An 8486-nucleotide genomic window follows, 5' to 3' on the forward strand; every position below is an offset into this window, starting at 1 on the left:
CCTTCGACAAAGTGCCACACATGAGGCCGCTTACCAAGTTAAGAGCCCATGGTATAACAGGAAAGTTACTGGTATGGTTAGAGCATTGGCTGATTGGTAGGAAGCAGTGAGTGGGAATAAAAGGATCCTTTTCTGATTGGCTGCCAGTGACTAGTGGTGATCTGCGGAGGTCAGTGTTGGGACCGCTTCTTTTTATGCTGCATTTAAATGATGGAATAGATGTCTTTGTTGCCATGTTTGCAAATGATAGGAAGAATGGTGGTGGGGCAGGTAGTGATGAGGAAACAGAGGCTGCAGAAGGACTTAGACTGATGAGGAGAATGGGCAAGAAAGTGGAAAATGAAATACAATGTTGGAAAATGTATGGTCAAGCACTTTGGTAGTAGAAATAAATGTGCAGACTATTTTCTAAATGGGGAGAAAATCCAAAAATCTGAGATGCAAGGGGACTTGGGAGTCCTTGTGCAGATCTCCCTAAAGGTTAACTTAGAAGTAGTCAGTGTGAGGGAAGCAAATGCCATTTTAGCATTCATTTCAGGAAGTCTAGACTATAATAGCGGGAATGTGATGCTAAGACTTTATAAGGTACTGGTGAGGCCTCACCTTGACTATTGTGAACAGCTTTGGGCTCCTCATCTAAGATGTGCTGGGATTGGAGTGGGTTCAGAGGAGGTTCACAAGGGTGATTCCAGGAATGAAAGGGTTATCATATGAGGAACATTTGATGGCTTTGGGCCTGTAGTCACTGGAATTTAGAAAGTTGAGAGGGGATCTCATTGTCTAGGCCTTTCAACATTTGAAAGATTTCAGTAGATGTAGAAAGGATGTTTCCCATAGTGGAGTAGTCGAGGACAAGAGGTCACAGCCTCAGGATAGAGTTTTAAAACAGCGGCGTAGAGAAATTTCTTTGGCCAGAGGGTGGTGAATTTATGGAATTTGTTACCACAGGCAGCTGTGGACGGCAGGTCATTGGCTGTATTTAGATAGAGATTGATCGGCTCTTGAATTGCCTCCGCATCAAAGGTTGCAGGGAGAAGGCCGAGAAGTGGGACTGAGGAGGGGGAGAAAAGATCAGCCATAAATGAATGGTGGAGCAGACTTGATGGGTGAAATGGCCTAATTATATTCCTAATGTCTTCTATCCAGGATAGAGGATATTGTTGCAAACCTTGCTGTAGTGATTTCCTCCAGAAAAGTGGGCTTAGCTGAGGCTTATTTGCAGATGGAAATGAAAGAAGAGTCCAAAGTGTTTCTCAACATAAACTTTCAGAAAGGGCTTTATGGTTATAATAGATTTATTTTTGGAATAGCATCTGCACCTGCACTCTGGCAGAAAGCTATGGACCAGGTGCTGCAAGGCTGCCCAGGGACAGTGTTATCCGAATGACATCCTTGTTAATAATGACAAGAAACAGCTCAAACCTCAAAACAATGCTATAAAGATTAGAAGACTATAGGCTCAGAGCATGCATGACAAAACTGCAAATGTCACTTTGCTATTTAAGAAGGGTGGGAGGCAGCAGAAAGGAAACCTATAGACCTGTTAGCCCGACATCAGTGGCTGGGAAGTTGCTGGAATCGATTGTTAGGAATGAGATTATAGAGTACCTGGAGGCACATGACAAGATAGGCCAAAACCAGCATGGTTTCCTGAAAGGAATATCCTGCCTGACTGACCTACTGCAATTCTTTCAGGAAATTACAAGCAGGGTAGACAAAGGAGATGTAGTAGACGTGGTGTACTTGGATTTTCAGAAGGCCGCACATGAGGCTGCTTAGCAAGATAAGAACCCAGGGAATTACAGGGAAGTTACTAGCGTGGCTGAAGAATTGGCTGGTCGGTAGAAAATAGAGAATGGGAATAAAGGGATCCTATTCTGGCTGGCTGCTCGTTACCAGTGGAGTTCCACAGGGGTCGGAGTTGGGTTCGCTGCTTTTTACAATGTATGTCAATAATCTGGACTACAGTATTAATAGATTTGTGCCGAAATTTGCTGATGATACAGATAGGTGGAGGAGCAGGTAGTGTTGAGGAAACAGAGTTTAGGGGAATGAGCAATAAAAGTGGCAAATGAAATACAATGTTGGAAAGTGTATGGTCATGCACTTTGGTGGGCAGACTATTATTTAGATGGAGAGAGAATTCAAACTGCAGAGATGCAAAGGGACTTGGGAGTCCTTGTGCAAGATACCCTGAAGGTTAACCTGTAGGTTGAGTCGGTGGTGAAGGAGAGTGCAATGATGGCATTCATTTCTAGAGGTATAGAATATAAGAGCAGGGATGTGATGTTGAGGCTCTATAAAGCACTCATGAGACCACACTTAGAGCAGTGTGTGCAGCTTTGCGCTCCTTATTTTAGAAAGGATATACTGACATTGGAGAGGGTTCAGAGAAGATTCACGGGAAGGATTCCAGGAATGAAAGGGTTAACACACAAGGCTTTGCAAAAGTATGCTGAGAAAATTCAAGCAGTGGTTAATGTCCCAAGGCCAGAGAATGTGTCACAGTTGTGTTCGTTAGGAGGATTTGACAATTGCTATAAACATGGCTAACGTGCTTCACCCCTTGAACTCATTAATACAGATCAAGAAGAAATGGCAATGGACGAAGCAGTGTGAGATTGCTTTGCAGAAGGTAAAGGAAATGGTGGCATTGACACTGTACTCACACATTATGGTCCACATCATCCAGTGAAGTTTGCCTGTGACACCTCACCATATGGTACAGGTGCAGTCATGTCACATGTCCTGAGTGATGGAAGTGAACACCCCATAACCTTTGCATCACCATCCATTACCACTGCAGAGAAAAATTGCACACGGATTGTCAAACAGGCTTTGAGTCTGGTTTGCTGCGTAAAATATTTCAACAAGTACTGGTTGAAAAGGGCAATGGTACAATAGTCATGGGAGATTTCAATATGTAGGTAGATTAAGAAAATCAGTTTGTTGCTGTATCCTTTGGGGGGTGGAATTTGTAAAATACCTACAAGGTGGCTTTTCATAGTTGAGCACTAGAAGATCATCTATTCTGGAATGGGTGTTGTGCGATGAATAGGAATTGATTAGAGAGCTTAAGTTAAAGGAACCCTTAGAGAAGAGTGATCATAATATGATTAAATTTCCCCTTAAATTTGAGAGGCAGAAGCTAAACTCAGATGTATCAGTATCACAGTGGAGTAAAATATATTACAGGGGCATGAGAGAGCAGCTAGCCAAATTTGATTGGAAGGGGACACCAGCCGGGATGATGGTGGAACAGAAATGGCTGGAATATTTGGCAGCTATTTGGAAACAGCAGGATAGATACATCCCAAAGAAGAATAAGCATTCTAAAGACCGGGTGACACAACCATAGCTAACAAAGGAAGTCAATACCAACATAAAAGCCAAAGCAAAGGCATATAATAGAGCAAAAATTATTGGGAAGACAGAGGATTGGGAAACTTTTAAAAGCCAATAGAAGTAACTAAAACCCCATAAAGAGAGAAAAGATGAAATATAAAGGTAAGCTAGCCAATAATATTAAGCAGGACACAAAAACTCTTCAGATGTATAAAGAGGCAAGATTAGATATTGGACCACTGCAAAATGATGCTGAAGAGGTACGAATGGAGGACAAGAAAATGGCCAGAAGAACTAAATAAATATTTTGCATCCATCTTCACCATGGAAGACTCTAGCGGTATGCCGGAAGGTCAAGAGTATCTGGGGGCAGAAGTGAGTGAAGTTGCCATTACTAGGGAGAAGCTGCATGGGAATGTGAAAGATCTGAAGGTAGATAAATCGCCTGGGCCAGGTGGTCTACATCCAGGGCTCTGAAGAAGGCAGCTGAAGAGATTGTGGAGGCATTAGCAATGATCTTTCAAGAATCAATAGATTCTGGCATGGTTCTGGAGGACTGGAAAATTGTAAATGTCATTCTACTCTTCAAGAAAGGAGAGAGGCAGAAGAAAGGAAACTACAGGTCACACACACAAAATGCTGGTGGAACACAGAGGGCCAGCCTCTATAGGAAGTAGTAGTTGATGTTTCGTGCTGAGACCCTTCGCCAGGACTAACTGAAAGAAAAGATAGTCAGAGATTGGGAAGTGGGAGGGGGAGGGGGAGGGGGAAATCCAAAATGATAGGAGAACAACGGAGGGAGAGGGGTGAAGCTAAGAGCTGGAAAGGAGATTGACAAAAGGGGTACACAACTGGAGAAGGGAAAGGAGCATGGGACGGGAGGCCTAGGGAGAAAGAAAGGGGGAGGGGAGCACCAGAGGGAGATGGAGAGCAGGCAAGGAGTGATTGTGAGAGGGGCAGAGAGAGGGAAAAAAAGGGGGGAATAAATAAATAAGGGATGGAGTAAAAAGAGGAGGAGGGTATTAGTGGAAGTTAGAGAGATCAATGTTCATACCATTAGGTTGGAGGCTACCCAGACGGAATATAAGATGTTGTTCCTCCAACCTGAGAGTGGCTTCATCCTGACAGTAGAGGAGGCCATGGATAGGCATATCAGAATGGGAATGGGATGTGGAATTAAAATGTGTGGCCACTGGGAGATCCTGCTTTCTCTAGCAGACAGAGCATAGGTGTTCAGCCACACTCAGGTTGGATGAACTATACCTTATATTCCGTCTGGGTAGCCTCCAGCCTGATGGCATGAACATTGATTTCTCTAATTTCTGTTAATGCCCCTCCCCTTCTTACCCCATCCTTTATTTATTTATCCCTTCCCCTTTTTTCTCTCTCTCCTTTTCTTCTCTCTCTGCCCCTCTCACAATCACTCCTTGCCTGTGCTCCATTTCCCTCCGGTTCTCCCCTCCCCCTTTCTTTCTCCCTACGTCTCCCATCCCATGCTCCTTTCCCTTCTCCAGCTCTGTATCCCTTTTGCCAATCATCTTTTCAGCTCTTAGCTTCACCCCTCCCCCTCCAGTCTTCTCCTATCATTTCAGATTTCACCCTCCCTCTCCCACTTTCAAATCTCTTATTATCTTTTCTTTCAGTTAGTCCTGGCAAAAGGTCTCGGCCCAAAACTTCGACTGTACTTCTTCCTATAGATGCTGCCTGGCCTGCTGTGTTCCACCAGCATTTTGTGTGTGGTGCTTGAATTTCCAGAATCTGTAGATTTCCTCGTGTTTGCAAAATTATAGATCAGTTAGCCTGATCTCAATGGTTGAGAAAACGTTGGAGTTGGTTGTTAAGGATGAGGTCTCAGGGCACTTGGAGGCACTCTATAAAATAGGCTTTAGTCAGCATGGTTTCCTCAAGGGGAAATCTTGCCTGACAAATCTGTTAGAATTCTTTGAAGAAGTAACAAGAAGGATGGACAAAGGAAGGTTGGAGGATGTTGTATACTTGGATTTTCAGAAGGCCTTCGATAAGTTACTACACCTGAGGCTGTTTAACAAGTCCATGGTATTACAGGAAAGATACTAGCATGCATGGGTGAGCATTGGCTTGTTGGCAGGAGGCAAAGAGTAGGAATAAAGGGAATCTTTTCTGCTTGGCTACTGGTGTTCCACAGAGTCTGTGTTGGGAACTACTTTTCACATTGTATGTCAATGATTTCTATGATGGAATTGATGGTTTTGTGACCAAGGTTGCGGATAACACGAAGGTAGCTGGAGGAACAGGTAGTTTTGAGGAAGCTGGGAGGCTACAAAAGGATTTAGGCAGATTAGGAGAATGAGCAAAGAAGCAGCAGGTGGAATACAGTGTCAGGAAGTGTATGGTATGGTCTTGCACTTTACTAGAAGAAATAAAGGGTAGGCTATTTTCTAAATGGAGAGAAAACTCAAATCTGAGGTGCAAAGAGACATGGGAAGGATTCCCTAAAGGTTAATTTGCAGGTTGAATCTGTGGTGAAGAAGGCAAATGCAAAGTTAATATTCATTCTGAGAGGACTAGAATATAAAAGCAAGGACGTAATGTTGAAGCTTTATAAGGGAATGAAAGCCTGATCATATTAGGACTGATTGATGTTTCTGGGCCTGTACTCACTGGAATTCAGAAGAATGAGGGGGTATCTCATTGAAACCTATCGATTGTTGAAATGTCTCAATAGAGTGGATGTAGAGGACATGTTTCCTATAGTATTCGAGTCTAAGACCAGCGGGCACAGCCTCAGAATAGAAGGACATCCATTTAGAACAGTGAAAAGGAGGAATTTCTTTCACCAAAGTGTGGTGAATCTGTGGAATTTGCTGCCACAGGTGGCTGTGAAGTCCGAGTCATTGGGTATATTTAAGGCACAGGTTGATAGATTCTTGATTGGTCAGGGCATGAAGGGATGCAGGGATGAGGAGGAAATGGAGCTAGGAGGGAAGTGGATCACCCATGACAAATGGCGGAGTAGACTTGATGGGCCAAAAGGCATAATTCCGCTACTATATCTTATGGTTTTATAATTTTATATATTATTTAAAAAATCATTATTTTTAAAGTTCACTCCAAAACCCACTGGGTTTATAGTCACCATTTTAGTGAGAGCAGTGTTCTGTTGCCTACTTAAAGAGAATTTAAAATACTGAATTTTTTTTAGTGGAGACAAGTAGCCTGATGGAAAAAATACCAGCCTTTCTGTTGGTCTGAATCATGTTGCCACTGTGATGCACCATCAATAACTCACTCTGAGACATAAAAAGCGAGATATCGGCTTTTATTGACTGGAAGAATGATCAACACTACATCCTGGAGAATGAGGCCGGGCTCAGGCCTCAATCGCCTTTATACAGGGGTCTGTGGGAGGAGCCACAGGAGCAGTCCAGACAGGTATATGTAGTTCACCACACACTGATATACCATCTAGTTATTTCAGGAGCTATGTTGCAAGCCTTTGCTTTTAAATGAGTGAAAATTCTGATCTGAGCTCATTATAACCAAAAATGAGATGAGTCTTACTCAAGGACTGCTTTCCATGATATAAGGTGACCGTTACCTGTGCTTCTCTCAACAGATGCTGCCTGGCCTGCTGAGTATTTCCAGAATTTTGTTTTCAATTCAGACTTCTAGAATCTTTTTTTTTAATAGTGTCCCAGCATTGTGCACTATGTCCCTTTGCTTCTTCTCACTGTGCATTTGTCATCGACAAATAGTCTTTTAGTCTGTTATATTTCAATACATGAACAGGAATCCATATGCAATGGCCAACAAAGGTGAAATACAATCAGCATCAAACAGCCATATGCGTAGCAGTACCAATTCCAGTTCCAACTGTTGCCAATCTGCTAAGAGTACACAGGGTGCTCAGGACAGAAGAATACTTTACCAGCACTTTATACACAAGGACACACCCTGGTATCATTATTGGTTATTTTCAGCATTAAGGACATGTGCAGAACTCACTGTATATTCTAACACAGATGTTTGAGTCTGAATGACCCTCAAGTGATTGTGTCCCTGTAGCTTCTTGCTGTGCCTAGGCAGATGCATTGCTTAACACTGTAGCACTTGTTCCAGAGTATCATTGCTAACTGCTGGGTCATCCTAGTTCATGTTGACCCTCTGTGCTACTGATATTGTTCAATGATTTACTGATCATCCTTTCTTGAAAATACACTGGCTCCATTCTGTGCGGTTCAACACAGACCAGTGTCAGTCCAAGACAAGGACTGTACATAACTGATCAGACAGCTGTTACAAGAGAATGAAACCATTCTCATCTTTTGCTTTCATCTTCTTCTGCTTCCTCTCCACTCTGGATGAGTTACTCATGCTCTCTGGTCAAGTTCTTTGGGCATTCTCTTTGCTTTCTGATTCTTTCCACTCCAAGTATAATCCATATTAACACATCAGCACTGAGATGCTCTTCCATAGACAAGCATTTAACTAAAGCCCTGCCTGCCACCTCTGGAGCTGCAGCTTCATGCTTTTCTCAACTAGGTGTTCACATTGTAAATTAATACATCATCCGGTCCATGAACATAAATTCCTTCCAGATTTCTCTACAAAACCATCCCGACAACATTTTATGAAATAGGTCATAGCATGCAAGGTATTTTCAAAGCCTAAGAATTCTGGGAGTTGATACAGACTCAATGGCAGTGGTTACTCTATTGTATCCCACTCTCAAGAATAGGGGAGTTTCACCCAGTATTATATGTTAATGAGTATATCCATAATTTTTCTAAATAATAAACATACCACAACCTTTACATTGAAACATTTTAGAGCTTCAATGTATTTATGTTGTCAGTGTTTCAAGTTACAACATTGTTACAAATTATAACAATGAACACAGAATGGAAGTTGATAACTCATTTGTTAATAAACCACTGGCCTGTATCTTTCATCTGGATGTGAAATTAATCTAGACAGTGTTTATAGACAATGGATTTGTAACAAGCAGACAAGAAAAAGGTTACAAAATGGAAGATTTTCTTTGTTGTGCTGTATTTCATTATAGCCTTAAATCAATAAACAAAATCAAAGTATGTAATTATTCCAGTTTTCATTCTAAATATTCATAGTATTCATATTGCAAAAAAAATGATTTGAAGTTT

This window comes from Hemitrygon akajei, chromosome 2 (genome assembly GCF_048418815.1).
Source record: "Hemitrygon akajei chromosome 2, sHemAka1.3, whole genome shotgun sequence".
In the NCBI taxonomy this organism is placed as follows: domain Eukaryota; kingdom Metazoa; phylum Chordata; class Chondrichthyes; order Myliobatiformes; family Dasyatidae; genus Hemitrygon; species Hemitrygon akajei.